The 18,933-nt window shown below is 48.6% G+C and overlaps 1 protein-coding gene across 6 annotated transcripts in view; it reads right to left on the bottom strand.

Annotated features, from left to right (window-relative positions):
• The window catches only part of MICAL2 (microtubule associated monooxygenase, calponin and LIM domain containing 2), a 234,378-nt gene that overhangs the window by 197,040 nt on the left and 18,405 nt on the right, over positions 1-18,933 (bottom strand). For all 6 annotated transcript variants that reach the window (XM_065943806.1, XM_065943807.1, XM_065943808.1 and 3 more), the window contains exon 2: positions 8,173-8,243. The gene's annotated coding sequence lies outside the window, so the exon portion shown is untranslated. The remainder of the gene's footprint in view (positions 1-8,172; positions 8,244-18,933) is intronic.

The following is an 18,933-nucleotide window of genomic DNA, read 5'->3' as shown; positions in this document are numbered from 1 at the left end:
AGTAAAAATTTATTTCAGGAGGAATGGAACAGCTCACACTGTACCCATCATCTTTAGAGTTCACTCAAAGGGCTTCCGACATTTCCATTGGAGTTATAGACCTCTAATTTCAGGATTAATTTCCTGATCTGCCATTACACATGCTTTGTTGTTTATATTGTCATTAATGTTATTAGCAATGTAAATAATACCTCCTTAGATCTTGACTGTCGGGTGGCCTCCAAGCAGGTGTGCCTGGGGCAGGGGAAGGGGGGTGCTTGCCTGTTTCTTCCACTGAGGTGTCCGCCCAGCTGGCAGCTCAGCTGGCCACGCCCACGACCTCAGTCTCCACACAAGGGCCTGTGAACCACAGTCAGCCTTTACGAGCAGGTGTGTGCACCTGGCGGGGCAGGTGAGCCCTGCCTGAGTCAGAAAGGCCTAATGGGCTGTTCCAAAGCTACCCACCTGTCAACATACTTGGGAAGCTGGGCTCTGAGGTTTAAAGGCGAAAAGCCCTGTGCTGTAGAGAAGCAGGCTGACCACGCACAGACGCACAACGGGAGTCTCCTGGAAGACCTCCTGGAAGACGCATCCAAGCAGAGGAGGCTCAGCCAGGGAGCAGTTGGGCTGGGGGGAGGGGAGTGGGCTGGGCAAGCCGGGGATGCCAGCATGATGGGCTCTGCCCTGCTTCTGCGGGGCCCGCATTCCCGTGCCTTGCTGCTGTTACCGCTCTTTGCTGGTGTGTTGTGCTTATCCGAATCACTGAAAATAGGACTCACAGTCTTGAGTGGGGGAATTTCTGGATGTGGATCAAAGTTCTTCTGACCCTCCTTCCAGACCCAGCCCGGGAGATAGGAGATCCGTAAATCCCTTTGTACCTAGGACCAAAGGGATCTTTCCTGGAGTGTGCGCTGGGCTGTTGAGAGCACTCAGGCAACTCGGCCTGGGAGCTGCTCACTTCTTTTTGCTTCTGCTGGAAAACTGGAGGGTTTTCTTGCTGGTATTCATCCCACAGACACTGACTACCTTGTGCCAGGCAACGTGCTAAATGAACACAGCTTAACAGTCCTCAGATGCAGCCTCTGGGAAGTGAGCAGGTCAGAGAATGACAGGTCGAGATAGCCCTGAGCAGACCTGCTCCTCTTCTGCAGACGTGCCCAAGGCGCTCTGTGCCCACATCCAGGGGACCCTTACCAGGGGGTGGTTCAGACCTCTGAGCAGAAGAGAGAGAGAAAGTGTGGGCCACGTTCTTATTGTGCAGAGGAATTGAAGTCGCCTATGAACTATTTTTACAAAAGCTCTTTAAAACCATTCAGGGTTTCAGACAGCAAATGCAGAAAGGCCTCTCTGATAAGACAGGGTGGAACCAGTCCCTAAAATACACTCAACTGCTGACCCCACTTCTGAGGAGACGATTAGCTTGATAAGTTGTGCTGCACTGCTGGTAGCTGCCACGAGGCTGATGTGGAGGGCGACATGGGCCTGTGTGGGGGGCCGCAGGGCTCTGAGGGAGGGACACCCGGTTCTCCAGGTGGCATGCAGAGGCCACATTTCTGTGAGCTCAGAGATGCACTCCAGGACCAGCGACTGCCAGCTTGGTCATTCTCCACTCAGTGAGTCAAAATACCCCTCTCTGACTCACACTCCACCAGAGAGCTGCCCCAGAAAGGACAGCAGAAGGTGTGACTGAGCTGGTGAATTTTCTGTCAACGTTCAGGAGACAGTCTCCCACCATTTTGACATAATAAACTTGGGTTGGCTGAATGAAGATGCTGGACTCTTCTCTTGGTGTTTGGGCTTATGTTCTGAAAAAGACATTCTCTAAAGCAGCCATCGTCCCAGAAAGGATTTTCTCTTTTCTTATAAAGAAATGAAACACAGGAGGTCACAAAAGATGGACTGTGATTTGAGACCAGGAAGCTGTGAACCCCAGATTGCTGTCTGGGTTTTTTTGCTCCCCTCTCCTCCCGGAAGGGTACATCAGGCTCAAAGATCTGCTTCCGGAATGGACTTGCTGGGGGCAGACATCAGCAAGGACCTCATCAGAGAGGACACATATAAGAGTTCCTGGAGGGCGCTCTCTCTCTTCCCCACGACCCATCCCACTCGGAAGGGTTGGATTTTTTAAAAGCATCTGGCTTACCCTCATGGCAAATGATCCATTTCCTAGATACTCTTGCCTGGTAAATACTGTCCTTAAAAACAGCTATATATTTTCGTTGATCTTTAAGTAGCCTTCTCACCCCACACCCCCAGCTCCTACAGAATGACTGTGTGGCTGGGTCTGGAATGCAGAACAGTCCCTGGAGAGAAAGTCTGCACATGAATTCATAAGGGTGTCTGCTATCAGCTTATTTGGCAAGAGGAATCCGAGACATTTTAAATATGAACCGTCAGCACGGCCCGGCTGGCTCCGATGTCTTAGCACCATCAATAAACACCTCCACTGGTGAATGAGACACAAAATGTAGGAAATGGGCATAAACTATCTGAACACGAGCCCCATGCACATTTCTGCAGGGAAGGGTACTTCAGATACCTGGAGAATTCATATCTGGAGAATCTTTGCTGGTTCTGACTGATGTTTCTTTCAACAGCTCTCACACAATTAGCCCTTAACGGTCTAGCTCTAAACCCCTCCTCCCCCAGCTTATCTCCCAACTGAAAGTTCCTCTCCTTCTATGTCAGTTGAGAAGAAAACATGCCCATGACTCCTCCTCACTTCCAGGTACCAAATCAAGCCTTCATACCACCACACAGTTCAGTCGACAAACTCTCTGCCTGGAGATCTCCTGCTCACCCCTCAATACCCCAGTCCGAGAGCACACGTTTGATGCCATGTTCCCTGTGTCACTCTCTCCTCAGTTTCCAGGGCACTTGGTGTGTGACTCGTTATGACAGAGCTTACAGTGATGGCTGTGACTCTGTACACATCAGTCCTGCCTCCAGGACAGGCCATGAGCTTCTGGGTATAAAGGGACCAGGCCTTACTCACCTTTGCATCCTCACAGCCAAGACCAGAGCCTGACACTCGGCATTCAGAAGCCCCATCATGAATGCTTGATGCCTTCACCAATGCCTGGTCACTCGGCCCAGCTCTCTTTCCTCCACGCAGAGAGGCCGTGTGAAATGTGGAGTGAAAAAAGGCTTTAAGATCAGAACCCCTGCATCTGAGCCCTGGCCCCTCTGGGATGTGGGCAAGTTACTTAGCCTGTTATCTGCCTGTTTTCTCCTCAAAACAACAAATAGTCATGCTTATTTCTCTCAGAGGACCATAGTGAGGAAAAACAAGGTAAAGTCTGTAAAGCCAGCACCTGCTCACTGGAAAGAGTTCATGATACATTTCCTTGAGCTCAGCAGGAAGTGCTAAGACAAATGAAGCCCTCTAGAAAAAAGTGAATGACTTCCGTTCTGGTTCACACGCCAGCAGCACAGCGACCGGGCAGACAGCCTCTAACCCAAAGTGCACTCTGTCAAGAGCAAGGGACGGTGCGGGCTGCACTTGATCCATGTCCTCAGCTTCAGAGTCTCAGAACGACGCGTGCTTAGCAACAAAGCTGATTTTTATCTGAATGGTAAACCCACGTGAATCCACTATTGCTGAGGCTGGGCCATCAGGTCCTTCGTTTCCTGTCTTGCATTAATCTTTCACCCCAAGACCCATATAAAACAGAATACTGATGACCCAACAGTGTTAAGTCCCTAAGTACAAGTCAAACAGCTTGAGAGAAGTCTCAGCTGTGCTGTGATATCACACCCAGGTTTTACTAGACCTCAATAAACAAGGAGGTGGGAGCAGTGGGGCCCTGCTGACACCTTAGACAATCAAGCTCAGGGTCAAGGAGGGGAGTGGGAAGGGTGGTGGCTAAACCCACAGAGAGGAGGCAACATGGCGCTGGGAAAAGAGCCACTTTCTATCAGGTTTATGATTCCAAGGCTGGGAATCAGGAGACTAGGCTTGTATCTCGGGTCCATCTTTAGCTTGCTTTCTGGGTCTGGTTAAATCATGTCTCTCTGCTTCAGTATCTTCACTCATAAAATCAGAGAAATAGGTCAGATGACCCGTAGGTTCTTTACAGCTTTCATGCCCGAAGATCATCAACCTTAGAGACAGATCCACCCTCCCAACCCTGGCCTTTTTTGTGTGTTAGTTTTTCATTTGAGACATCTCTTAGCTCCCCTTCAGCAGCCTTCCATCAATACCATCACCTTTACTACTCCAGAGTATCTGGTCCCCTCTGACCACATACCCTGGCTAGGGAAGAAGATGATAAGCTTGGAGCCATGTTTTTACAAACACATCTGCTACCCTTTGGTCAAACAACTGGACAGATGCCTCGGGGCATCAAGATCTCTTGTATCCCAAAAAGCCCTAATCACCTGACTTGCTCCACTGAGGATTAATCCCACTCATCTACTATACCAACCTGTACGCCCTAGGTCCCAACACACTTTTGAAAGGTTAGACATTTCTTCCAGGTTGCTTGGCTGGAGTCTAGGGCAACAACAGGCAGTTCTTATCTGCGCTCAGGCGTATCTCAGGGTGGGGCAGGGGAGAGGTGGCAACGCTTCAAAGTCCAGGAAAAAAAATGCCTACAGAAACAAGCAGAGGAGGTGGCAACCTGTAGGAGAAGTCGGTGCTGATCATGAGGACAAGCAGAGTGGCCACTGGGGACACAGGAGTCTAAAAGGCTCCTTTAAGATGCCACAACCCTCTGCACATCCCTCACTTCCTTAAAAAGAAATCTGAAGGCAGGTGAAGTTCTGTGGCTGGCCCATGGCCACGTGGCTAAGCTGTGAACAACCAGCACCAGGTCGTGGGTCTCTGGGCCTCAGCCCGCTCTTTTTTTCCACTCGGCTCTGTTGACCTCGAGATCTAATTAGGTTGCTCTAATGAGGCCAGCTGGATCCTCTGTAGATGCCAAGCAACATGACCCAAGTGTCACTCAGGGAAAGAGCAGGCCCAGCAGATATTTTGATAACTGTCCCCTACCCCCATCCCATGCGTTCCTTCTCAACCTTGATATGGGCTGCTGTTCTTTCTCCAGCCCTCACCAGAAAATTCTGGGGAGTCCAGAGGGAGAGTGAGAAAGGAGAGGTGGGCCTAAATAGCTAAGATAACCCACAGAGATCTCTCTCTTTCCATCTACGGGAGGTTGATGGGGAAGAAGGACAGGAGGAAATCAAATTAAACCACTGGAAGTATGACCTGATTAGGCCAAGAGTAATCCCCATCAGCAATTAGATGGGTCCTCTGAGGGTTGATGATGACAAACAATAGGATCTGCCTCTGGTGGTCAGATCAGTGCGGGTCAGATCATCTCAGCATCAGAAGGAGGAAGCTCCGAGCGAAAGACTCAAGGAATTAATTATTCAGTGTGTGTGACCCAGTTCCTGGAGGTGAGGCTGGGTGAGAAGAGAACTCACTGGTTTCTTATCATGGTAAGAAACTCAAATTCTTCACAGGGTAGTGTTTCCTTTGCTGCCAAAGAGGATCCATTTACGGTTAAGAGTGACCTACCCCCTAAAAAAGGAAATAACCAAAGTTCACTCATTCAACAAATATTTATTGAGTTCCTCTTATGTCCTTGGTCCTTCAGAAATTTGCAAATGGTTGAAGCTTAGTAAAGTAGAAAGATGAGAGAATTTATAAACAGGAGGCCTGGGCTATGGCCCAGTTCAGCCCATAGGCAGCTACATTAATGCAGGGCACGTCACAGCTTGTATAAGTCAAATTCCTCATCTGCAAAATGGGAGTAAATCCACCTGCATTTTTATAAAGATGAAATGGTCCTGATGAAATGGAGTATAATGTAAACCTAGAGTGTAAACAATAATGATGTAACACTGCTCCCTTTCCCTGTGGAAGTTTATAACCTAGTCATGTTTTGGAAAATAACCCAAGGTACCTATTTGGCAAACACCATATTCTCTGTAATTTGGGTAAAGTGTATGTTTCAACCTGCCAGTGGTGATGGAGCCTGCAGTCAGTTCCAGGCTCCCAGCCTGCATGCCCAGGAAGTTGCAAGAAGGGCCAAGGTTAAACTGGAAAGGGCAGGACCTACCTGGCCCTGTATCATGCCTGAACCAAATGAATGTTTCAGGAGAGCCCTAAAACTGAGACGGGGGTGAAGACCAACTGGAAGTCTGGTCAGTCAGAAACAAACCAAAAATTCATTTGAGCACAGAAGGTGTAAGCCAGCCAGAAATTCACACGCTTCCCTCCCCATATACATCTCAGACAGTGATGGAATTCTCTGTCCACTGAGGGATTCTCAAGTCACAGCAGGCTGGCTAATCAGGCCCTCTCTGCCCAGACACTAAGAACCAGAACAACTTAAAGCAGCTTTCCCCTTGGTCCCCTCCTCACGCTGCTGCTTAGGATGTCAACGTGGACGCCCCTGCAATAACCCTAACCCTAACCTAACCACTCCCTCCACTCCCTTGGGTCCTCAGTGCCCACTAGGCCATGTCTGCCAGCTGCCCTTCCACAAGGGCCTCCACCCTGATCCAGTCTCACCCACCCCCACCCTCTCCCCACCGGGTTCTTCAGTCCCCTATCTCTGCCCCTGGTCTCACAACCCCACTGAAGCTCCTGGAGGCAGGGCCAGTTTTACTCATGTCTACCTTCTCTCTAACTCTGGGTATTCTATAAGTTCCTTACCCTCCTGTAAATACAGATGGATGGTCCCCAAACATTCTCCGATGGCTATACACAAAGGGAGGCAGAGGAGGAGGGAGGGAGCGTGGAGAGAAAGCCAGACTGGAAATCTAGCGCCTGCCTCCCAATTCTCCACTGGACAGCAGTTGGTTATGTAATCTTGAGAAAATATCCTCAGACCAGGCCTCAGTTTCCCTATCAGGTAATGAGGGGTTTGCTCTAAATAACCTCTTGGGTTCTCTCTAATTATAAATTTTGCTTGCAAAAACCAAACTAACCCGGTTCACAGGAGATGTGGGTCCTGGATCTTAACAGCCTACAGTCTGATGGCTCAGTCCTCAATCTCCATGTCTGTAAAATAAACCCCTCCCAAGATAGAAGCCCCCCCACCCCGTCGCCCCACCCCCGAAACAGAAGATAGGGCTTCATGAGCCATCAAGCCCTGAAGAAATCTCAGGGCCTGAGCTTGAGTCAACAGTATCACCCCCTTGCCCAGCTGCTGCCCAGCTCAGACGGGAATGTTGGAGGACAGGTCCTTGCTGTCAAGGCTCCTACAGCTGATAGGGAAGATGGACAGGTGGATAAAACTCAACTCAGCCGGTGACACACCTGAGGTCTGAACAAACAACTGCAAGAGTGGAAAGGAGGAGGAGGCCCCAACTTTGCTGGGGAGAGTGAGGGATGCTTCTCAGAGGGAAGGTGTGTCCCAGATGTGAAGATCTATTCCAGGAATGGTGGGACAGGAGCCAGGGCAGAGAGGAGAGGCAGATAACAAGTCTGGAAAGTGACCAGAGGTGGCCTCAAAGCCCATCGAGAGAGGGATGAGCAGACACGTCCGCGAAGAAGGTCACAGGCAGCCTTGAAGAGGACAGAGCAGGGGGACAGAGAGCAGAGCCAGGAGAACAGTGTGGAGGCTCTTATGCAGTTCATCACGGTAACACCACCAAACAAGTCATTACTGATGTTCACCTACAGCGAGCCTTCTGGACACTAAGCCTCCATGCACCTGCTGAATCTACAGGAAGTTGTGAACAGGTTTGCTCTCCTTAGATTGGAACCCAAGCAGAGGAAGATGCTGTGATCACATTTCCACTCTTGGACAAATGGTCTACGCTGCTCTGAAGTCACTCCCTGCAGAAGCTGCCCGGCCAGATTCTTTTCTTGGCACAGACCTGGCCAAGCAGGAGGTGGAAACAGCATCAGAGCTGGGAGTGGAGTCAGGACAGTGAGCTGCTGCTATCACATAGGGAAAGAGGGACAGATTCCATCCACCCGAAGTCCACTGAGTCACACAGGTTTTTCATGTCCCCAAACATAACTCAGTCTCAATACCTGCCACCATCCCTTCTCTAACAGTGTGAGAGGGCTGTGCAGCCTTGGATGTGGTAGACAAAGACAGACCTTATTTGTCTCTTCAGAGGAGGTCACATTCACTGGGGCTTGAAAGAAGAGTGCAAGCATCCCTATTCTTTCCAAAGCCAGACCCCCAAGAGCGACTCAATGACAGAAAAGGACCGACCGCTGTGACTTACTCGATTCTTAGGCATCGTGATGACTGAAGTCAGCTCCTCCCAGGACGAGCCATGCAGAGGTTGCCATCTTCCTTTAAAAACAAAGTGCAACAATGAATGTCAAGTAGATCATCTTACATTACAGCTTCCAATCTTCTTCCTACCAAAAGGTCCTATGTGCTGTATATTTTGCCCTGTAGTAACACTTTACCCAAGAGTTGGGGCAGAGAACGTCCCAAATGGACAGAGAATGTCTCTTTGCACTTCAAGGTTTTCATGTGAAGAAAGGAATCATGTCACTTTTGTTATTATCTTTTGTCTGTTCTCTCCGGGCATGCTAAAGCTTATCACACCTCTACACAAAGGCTTGCAGAGAAAATAAGATGGATCTGGAAAAGCATGCCCTTTTTTTTTCTTTTAAATTTTGGCTGGGCTGGTCCTTGGTTGCAGTGCACAGGCTCTAGTTGTGGCACTTGGGCTTAGTTGCCCCACAGCACGTAGGATCTTAGCTGCTTGACTAGGAATCGAATCCACATCTCCTGCATTGGAAGGCAGATTCTTAACCACTGGACCACCAGGAAACTCCCAAGAATGCTTTATTAGTTGCTTCAGTAGAAATAGAAAATGCCAGAATTTCTAAAATTAAGATATGAAGAAAGTAATCGAAGTGGTGTAAAAACTTGGTAACCAGTCAACAATGTAAAATTTGTCATATTTCCCACCGTAGAAGGGTCCAAAATGCTGAATAAACTAGGAAGTCATAAAAGTGGCCCATCTGATCATGCTGAGTTTCCTAAACACTATTATTTTGACTTTCAAGTGATTTGGTTACATCCCCTTTCTTCTGCAGAAAATGCTTCTACACCTGTTTGGTAAATGAAGCTTAGAGTTACAAAAATTCTAAAGATTTAAAATTCCAAGTTCCTAAGAGATCCCCTCAAAAGGACAAAAATTAAGACATATGTAAAAGTTGAGACCAACAAGAGGCAATCCCCACACTCCATGGACATAGGCACTCTGGTGGTAGGCCTAATCCCCACAGAAACATATATTCTCTCTAGTACATAAGGGCTGCATTTAGAGCCTGGGATTCGGGACTCACTGTTCAAAATCCTCAGACTATCAATGAGAGAAAAGCTACTATTTACTGAGTGCTGGCCATGTGTGGAAGGAGGACTGTTAGAGACCAGACAGGCTTTGTCTCAGTGGCTCCTCACAGACAGGAGTAGAGGCTTGGCGAGCAGAAGGCACTTGTCAAGCCCAGGACTGGCTGACCGGGTACTCATAGTCTCTCTCTCTCCCACCACGCTCAGGTGAGAGGTGTTCCAGCAGAGCTGTGATGGCCCTGCACACCCAAGGGCAGCCACCTGGGCAGAAGTTGCAATCATCCTTGTCTTCATCTGCATTATCAAGCCACACCTCTCCAGCCCCTGGCAGCTGACAAACAGGCTGGCCTGCCTTGGCCACATTCTATTAGCCTGAGCTACAGGCTCTGTGCTGCCGCCTCTAGTCAGAAGTCAGGGGCAGGAGGCCTCCACTCCTCTATCCCCCGGCAGTTTCTGGGTACAGGGGGTGGAGGAGCAGGACACCCTGGTGCAGAATTCCACCATTCTCAAAATCAGGTTTGAGAACCAGGGAACTCCCCTGATTCCAGGGATGGAAGCCCCTCCCCTCTGGGATGTTGCTGAGACCAATGGTAGGAAACAGGGCCTCTGAGGTTTTACTTGAACTGTCTACATGGTTGGATGGAGGCGGGCACTTTGGGACCAGTCCACAAGGGCCAGTCACTCCAAGGGCCACCTCGTATCTTCCATATGACCAACAGTCAAACACACTTCAAGCTCCCTTTAGCACCACTAAATCAGAAGGCCATTTCTTTCCCTTGAGGGGTCTCAGTTTTCTCATCAGTGAAAGGAAGAACTTGACGTAATTGGTGATCTCCTCATCAAGGATCCCTTATAACTGCCCTCATCCAGAGGAGGCCCTGACTGTTAGAGAGACCTACAAAACTAGCTGGTTGTTAAGAGGAGGCAAAGGGATTAACCTACAGGAAGGCATTACAACAGGTGGTTAGCAAGTGCTATTTCAGATAATCCTCCCAGCCAACCCAGTGAGGCAGGTAACACAGGCACATCACAGACGGCAAAACTGAGGGATGGCCCAGTCTCAATCCACACCGACCACGGCAGCTTGGGACTCACGGTGGAGCTGGCTGGAGTCCAGGCCCACACTTGCTCCCTGACACGTTTCCCTCTGTCATCAATCACAGTGAGGAAACAATCTCTGCTCTCATATTTCCATCATGCCAATCCCAGACAAAGAAGTATGAAGTCTCCAGGCCCCTGGGGGGGCCTGACTTAGGTGGTGCAGGAAAGGTTTCCGGCGAGCTTGAGTAGCCTCATGGATCCCGAAAGATGTGAGAGGATCTCGGGGGACCTTCCTACTTCCATAGAGTCAGAGTCTCACTGAGGAACCTCGAGAACTTGGAACAGGGCCTGGCACCCCCTAGGCAATCCATGAGTATTTGCTGAATGGAGGAATGAAGACATCCAGAGCTTAGACACACTGAGTGCTTGTTCAAGAACCCTTCGGTGTGAGTGTGAGACACACCAAAATCAGCTCAGAACCACAAAGCCAGCCCCTCCGCAGCGTGTGCCAAGCAGAGGTCTCCACACCCCAACCTCTGGGGACAAAGGACGAAAGCCCAGATGCTGAATCAGAACTGCTCTTCACCCCAAGTACCAGGGGAGCACCTGACAGAGCAGGAAGAATGTCTGAATATAAAGGCTACCCAGCAAAGTGGGCACAAGCTCAGACTCTGGAATCAGATAAACCTGAATTCCCATCCTGGCTCTGTCACTTTAGTCAGGTGGCCCCAGGCGTCACATAATCTCTGTGAGCTTGTTTCTTATCTGAAAGTGGGGATAATGTTAGCACCTACTCAACAAGGCTGTTCAGAAGATGAAATGAGATTATGCCATAAAGGACACAGTCTGGTGTTTAGTGCAAAGTTTGCAACAGAACAACAAAAATAAATGCTTGGAGATGGCATCTGTATCTTGTATTGTCTGCATCAGAGGTGGCAGTTAGGAGCACCTCTGGAGTTCTCTGCTTGGGTTCAATCCAGGTTCTCCTACTAGCTAGCTATGTGAACTTAGCAAATTGCTTTAACTCTCTGTGCCTCAGCTTCCTGGTGTATAAAATAGGGTTGATTGTAAAGATTAAATGAGTTCTATACTAAAGAGCTTAGAATAACTTTTGTTTCAAAGTAAGCACTCAATAAAAGTTCATCTTATACTTAATTATTAAATATTTCTAGCATCCTTCTCGCTTTGTTCCAATAATAGATTCCACCCCATCCCTCACTCAACAGCCTAAAAGAAAGGTGTGGGACTCAGGATAGGTTCATCAGATTATCTTTCTTTCTTGGCCACATTCTTAGGTATAAAGTGTGTGCAGGCACTCCAAACCGAGTCAATCCAATCTAAAAAGTCCTGGGGATAGCCTGATCCTCTTGGATCTCATGCAGGGCTGTGTGGAGTCAGCTGGGAGCTGCCTGCTGACACAAACTAAGTAGGGGATGCTGGTCCACGGATGCTGGACATCACTTGTTCTCTTTCTGGGGTTGGATTCTGCAGTGCCTCCTTTGAGTTTCTGTACCTCTGCTAGAGCCTTCGAGCGTATTCCATTTTGCTTAAGCTCATTCAAGTTGGGTTCCTATCACTTGAAACCCAAAGAATCCCCACTAACAGCGGCAGTCAACAATTGGCTGCTTTATCATCACTAAATCCCACCCACACTCTCACTGAGACCCAAGCAGCCAAGAAAAAGCAAACATGGGCAGCAAGGCATCTCCACAAACTCAAGTGACAGGAGCTGCCCACAGCCCCTGGACCCACGCCCTTCCTGGGAGAGGAAGATGCTGGAACCAAAAAGAGGAATAGCCCAGCCCTGCGGCCCTGGGCTGGGAACCCAGCCTCAGATGTGGGTCCCACTTGCCGTGAGCAATAGGAAAAGGAAAGAAGTGAAGGAAGGAGACAGCTTATTTCCACTGGCTTCACAGTAATACAGGAAAACATCCGGGCAGCTACTTGAAACAATCCCTTTAGAGGGCAAGTGAGGGAAGAAAAATTAGCTTGTCTGAGCCCTTAAATGACTTTTGCTGGTATGATTGCATCTAACCTTCACACAGCCCTAGGAGCTGGACGTTCATCCAATCCATTCCAAGTGAGGAAACTGAGGCTCAGAGAGATCAGTAACTAACTGGCTGAGGTCACACTGCTAGCGCCCGCTGCATGGGGTACCCGTCATGCTGCCTCCTCAGCACTCTCTGATCCCTGAGCCTGAGGCCTCCTCTTCCTCCAGGCTCATCAGCTGCCACTCACACCTGTGCTCAGACCCAGCCAAGGGAGACGGGATGCGCTGCAGCACCCCCATCTACAACTAGCCTCTACCCCACCCAGAGACAGACCCCCAGGCACTGACAGGACAGGCAGCACATTGGCTGTTTCCTTCTCTGAGCATCAGTTATTTCAGTCTCCAAGAGCTCCAGTGTGATGCTAACAAGATGGAATGTATCCATGGGCTTTAAACAGGATATGCCTGTCAGAATCCCATGGAGTGTTTTGTTTTGTTTTTTTCCAGGGTAGGGGTGATTTTTCTGTCACTTTTCTCAAGAGATTCTGACTCCACAGGTACAGCTACAGTGCCTGACACACAGCATGGGCTGAACAATGTTATCTTTAATTTGTCTCACGTTCTTGCCACCTCCTGGGCCAGCACCCAAAGGGAATCTATCCCTATACCTCCAGGCCTCCTAACAGCACCCTCTTAATTCCCTCCAGAGAAAGAAGCTCCACCTCTACATGTGTTTTAAAGAGTTTTAGAGAAACCAACAGAGAAGGCAATGGCACTCCACTCCAGTGTTCTTGCCTGGAGAATCCCAGGGATGGGGGAGCCTGGTGGGCTGACATCTATGGGGTCGCAGAGTTGGACACGACTGAAGTGACTTAGCAGCAGCAGCAGCAGCAGCGAAACCAAAGCAAAAACCAAACCCCGGCCTGGTAGCAAAAACAAAGAATCAAAACACACAGGTCACCTCCTTCACCTCCTGCAGCATTAGCCGTGGGGTGAACACAGGAACCAGCACGCCCAGCCGTCTTCTTCCCCAGGTCCCTGGAAGCTCAATGCCAAGGTCTACACAGACATAAACTAAATAACCAGTTGGCATGAGGACTATGCAGACACAAACATCAGCTACTACCAAAGGAGACTCAGCTGGAGAAGGAAGTGGCAGCTTCCAACATTTGCTGGAGAAAAACTGAAAACCATGATCTAAGATGATGTGAAAACCATCCTGACTACAATCATGTCAAGAAGAGCAGCAGCCTTGTCACGGCCCCAGTTGCACCCACGGGTACGGGGTAGCTCAATAAACCATCCCTGAGGGCCCTCACTCACCGACCCTCATAGGACACACACTTCACAACGCCACAGGCCACCCAGAGCTTGCTTGCCAGCTACCGGCTTTTCTGTTTGCTTTCCAGCAGCTGGGTTTAGGCAGTGGCTGCCCAGTCATGGGGGATTATCCAAGCATGTATTTCCCTTACTTTTCTTATTCTTTTCAAAGTTTATTTTCTGCTATTTAAAAATAAATACATTAATTAAAAGGAGTGGACTGATTTGCCCTCAAGGCATGAATTGGTTTTCCTCCTCCCTGACTGGGTGCAATAAGGCACCATGCCCTGCCTGGTATTGGAATGGTATGCAGTATACTGGCAGGGACCTGTAGACAAGCTGGATCAGCTAGACATCTGAAAGGGGATGGAACGCTTGAGTGGGTCCTATTTCCTGCCCTCCTGGTTCCCATCAAATCAGCCAGGAAGAATCATTTAATAAACATTTGCTAAGTTATCTGGCTAAGACTGTGAAAAATACCAAAAAGCATGGGGACTAGGGGTCTGAACTTGAGAAGCAGAGGCAGCAGAAGAAAGAGTGCTACTTCAGGGACAGCAGGCACCTGGGCTTGGAAGTGAGCCTCACTGCATGTATATCCTGAGACCTCGGGGCAACGATGTCTACCTTATAAAGCTAGGGTGCAGATTAAATAAAATAATACATGTCAAATAGTTAACAAAGGCTGCTGTGTATTAGCCATTTACCACGAGCCAGGAAGCGTGTGCTAACTGCTTTATATGGATTATTTTACCAGATCCTTACAACTTGCCTGTGAGACAGGCACATCCTCAAGTTCAGATGAGAAAACTTAGACTCAGAGAAATCAAAGCATCTACCCCAAATGACACAGTTCATAAGAATCATACCTAGAACACACACCCAGACCCACCAGACTTCAAAGTCCCAGTCTCTGCTCTGCTGCCTGTTGACAGGTGCTCAAAACACATTACATAACATGTAAATGCCAAACTGGGGGCTGCTGGCTCTCCACCCAGGAGGCATATGGAAAAAAGAGGGGGAGTTTTGGCTGAGAGAGTTTAGGAAACCTTTCTGAAGTAGGCAGGGCTAAATCTTAGCCTTGAAGGGTGAGGCTGGAGAAAGACCAAGAAGTAAAGGAAAGCACTGCAGACCATAAAAGCAAAGAGCTAGAGGCAGGGATGAGCCAGGCAGGTAGGCAGAGAGAGGTGGCAGAGTTTGACCAAGCTGGAGAAAGAGAGAAAGGGGGACTGCTCTGAGCAAGGGATGGGCGCCCGAGCCATTATCTTGGTGTTCGTTCTTTCCGGGATGTTTCTCACCCAAACTCCAGAGGTGCTCCTGTGACTGCTCCTTTGGTCACACAATAATCATGGAGGGAACAAAAAACCATGATTACAAAGGTCCAATAACCCCTCTTTCCCCAGAGCAGGCTTAAAACCCAACTGGAGGAACAGGTGTTTTTGCCAACTCCCAGCCTGTGTTGCTGTGACGACCTGCCAAATCCAGATTGTAGCCCAAGGTCCAGGACACTGGGAATCTGAACACTGCTTAAGTACCTATGTATCACCACCACCACCCTGGCATTTAAGGTTCCCAGGAAGGAGAAGAGAGTGCAGGTCCCAGGCTGTAGCAGATAACTCTTCATGGCAGAGTCCCTATCTCACTGGACTTTGTATTCCCAGGACATGGTAGTTACTTTCTCAATAACCTGGACCAAACAGTAAATTCTTCTGCTTAAGGAACACCCCTAGAGTTGGGCAAGTCTGGATTATAGCCCACCCTGGAGCCCGGGGTTTAGGTTCACCTTAGCTGAAAAGACCATTTGCCTGTTCACCTCCTGGAAAGGAAGTGCCCCCGCCCCCAGGAGTGTCTGCTTTGGCCCTCAGCAACACCACGCACGCTTGACATGGTTCTGAACTCTACATCTAGTGCCTGCTCTTCCCCCTGGGCCAAGCCATGGATGCCAGCCTCCTCCACTTCTGAGTACAGGTTCCCCCCTAACTCCCAGACCCCCTAGCCTGGGCACTGAGTTCAGGGTCTGTCCTCAGGCACTGCTCCAAATGCTGAAAGCTACAATGCCCCCCCACTGTCTCAGCTCCTCACCAAGCCCAGCCCAAGCCTCGGCCCCACAGAGAAGGTAGAACAGGGCTGAGATGATTTAAGCAACTCTGATCACTAACTTAGCACAAGCCATCATCATGTGCTTTTTTAGAAATAACAGGATCTGGAGGAGGGAGAGGATAAAACTGTAGAAAGGTGTGTTAGTCACAGTCTCTACCCCACCTTCCTCCAGAGAAAAGCAAAGGGGAAACTATGAAGGGGCTTTGTGGGAATGGTCAATTCCCGAGTCTCCAGATGGGGGCACCTGGGATGGGCAGGGGCACATGTGTCATTCACTATCTTCCACCGGCCAGCCTGTGGGTAAACTACTTAACTCTGAGGTCACGGTCTCCTTATCTATTAAATGAAGATAATAACCAATGACCATACAAGGATGACTGTGAAGGTTGAGCAAACTGTAAAGTGCCCTTAGAAATGGCAGATATTTCCTAGTCTTGGGAGGCGGGGGCTTCGAGTAAAATATTCGACTGCAAGGAAAATGGGAAACTGGGAACCCATTCTATTCGGCAAACTTTCTAGACAAGGTACAAGCCTTCAGGGAAGTCAAAAACATTGATTGAGAGCTATTTCCTGGTCTCACACGCTCACTGTTTGGTGAAGGGAAAGCTCCACCCACATTTGTACAAAAAGGCAAAACAAACACGTGTTACTGGACAGATCATGTGGAGAAGATGGGACATTTCATTCTGGCCTCAGAGTTTTGGAGGCTTTTAAAAATAATATTATAATAATTATTAGCATAATATTTTCTTCGTGAGTGCTTGCTATGGGCCAGGCACATCTAAGTATTTGCATGGCCCACCTCATTTATTTCTCATAAAAAGCCTATGAACAGGTTCACAGACGATGAAACTGAAGCACAAAGCAATTCACTTCTTTCTTGGCCTCATGCAACTGGTAAATGGTGGAATTGGAATCTGAACCCATCAGCGGGTGTAGTCAACCAAGACAGATCTCAGAGACTGTCTGCAGCTGAAAGGCTCTGATAAGGCCTGCAGGGATGAGTCATTGAGGGAGGGCACCGACTCACTCACAGCCTCTCCTGCTCCTGGGCAGTTCTGACTGCTGGGCCAGGGCCTCCACTCTGACGCTGCCCCGGTCTGTTCAGGCAGAGGGCCACAGCTCTGCACTCCCCAAGGCTCCATGTGGGCACCAAATACCAAGGGAGACTGATGTAAGAAACTGTATGTCAATGTACATTTACATAACGGCTCATTTATGAAGTAATCTGTGCTTATTGTAAAAGGCAGCCAGAGAACAGCATGTATATTATCTGTGGTGAAACAGACCACCAGCCCAGGTGGGAGGCATGAGTCAAGTGCTCGGGCCTGGTGGGCTGGGAAGACCCAGAGGAATCGGGTGGAGAGGGAGGTGGGGTGGGGGACCGGGATGGGGAATACGTGTAACTCTATGGCTGATTCATGTCAATGTATGACAAAACCCACTGAAAAATAAAAATAAAATAAAATTTTAAAAAAAGGCAGCCAGAGAGGGAAAAAATTTGCGAATTCAGGCTCTGCCTCTTACTCGGCTATGTGACCTCAGGCAAATATAAGCCTCTCTGAACCTCAGCTTCTTCATCAATAAGATGTGGTTAACAGTGCTCATTTCAGGCAGTCATTGTAAAGAAGAAAGGAGGTAACATGTCCAGTGTAACACCTGGCATACCATAGGCTTATTACGTTGGGATTAATCAGACAACTTAACAAGGATTTCCATTGGAAGATCATTTTTCACCCACAATATTTGGTGGTAATAGTAGTACTTTTAATTAGTATTCACCTGTCACTAAGTTAAATCCATTACTGGCATTCTCTCATTTAATCCTTAAAAGCATCGCTTTCTTCAATTGGTGTAGCTTTAGGACAACAAAGAATATGTCCAACACATTAACTTTACTCATACATGGGGAGAGAGAAATAGACTGTAAAGATGATATACTGTAATATACAAACTTCCTATATGTCAGGTACTGTTTTACAGACATGGAGCTTGAGGCACAGAGAGGTTAAATAACTTGCCCAAAGTAACTCAGCCAGGATTCTTAACATTCTACTATACTAAAATAATGAAAGAAAAGTCACAGCAAGAATGTGTAAGTCCCACATTCTAAGAACTTCGGGGATTGGCGTCATCCCCCACAACCTGAGCCCTGTCATCATCCCTCCTCTACCAGTGTTCATTCTCACCCGCACCCCAATGCCATGGCTTGCTCCCTAGCTCTGCCCCACCACTCCTAGGAGGAAATGTCAAACCAATGGGCTGTTTTAGGCCCTGCTCCTCTTCTGGAATCCCAGCCTCTCAACCAGCCTCTCTGCCTCAGTCCCCTATATCCTATCCTCTACAAAACCACAGGGGACATCTTCCCATACACTCCTCTACTCAAGAATACTCCAAGGCTCCCTACTGCCTAGAACTGAAGATCCCAATGGGTTGAAGAGGATCCATAAAGGACTCAGGGTCCCCACAAGATCTGTCTGGAGTAGTCTCCTTCTCTTTGGCCCCAGACTTCTCACTTGCTGGCTTATAAGTTCCAGAACAGGGCGAGTCAGCAAGACTTATCCTGACCACTCTATTTAAGCTTAGAGCACTCCCCAACTGCTTCCCTCCACCTGTACCCAACACACCTTTGCTTCCTGCCTGCTTTAGTGTTCTTCAACCACCTCTCATCACCTGGTCTCACACATTTTAAGTCTTTACTGTCTCTCTCCCCCTCCTAGAATAGAAGCCCCACATGGCAAGGGATTTTACCTTCTTTATTTTTCCCTGCTGTAACTGCAGCACCTAGAACTGTTCCTGGCACAGAGTAAGAACTCATAAGGGCTTCCCTGGTGGCTAGAGGTAAAGAATCTGCCTACCAACACAAGAGACATGAGTTTGACCCTTGGTTGGGAAGATCTCCTGGAAGAGGGGATGGCAACACACTCCAGTATTCTAGCATGGAAAATCCCAGGGACAGAGGAGCCTGGTGGGCTACAGTCCCTGGCATTACAAAGAGTTGGACATGACTTAGCGACTAAATAATAACAAGAACTCATAAATAACTGCTGAATGAATAAACATTTAAAATGCCTCTAAGAAGCAAGTGTCTAAACAAAACAATAGTGGGGGTAAGGCTAGTGTTTCTGGCCTCCTCTTTGCTCCTGAGAACATTTCTGGAAGACAGACTAGAGATGCCTTGATTAAAATGTCTAAAGGCCAAAGTCTTCCCAGGATTTACAAGAGTTC

The sequence above is a fragment of the Muntiacus reevesi genome, chromosome 9 (assembly GCF_963930625.1).
Source record: "Muntiacus reevesi chromosome 9, mMunRee1.1, whole genome shotgun sequence".
In the NCBI taxonomy this organism is placed as follows: Eukaryota; Metazoa; Chordata; class Mammalia; order Artiodactyla; family Cervidae; genus Muntiacus; species Muntiacus reevesi.
Note: the sequence above shows the minus strand (reverse complement) of the source record. Positions and strands in the feature narration are given on the sequence as shown.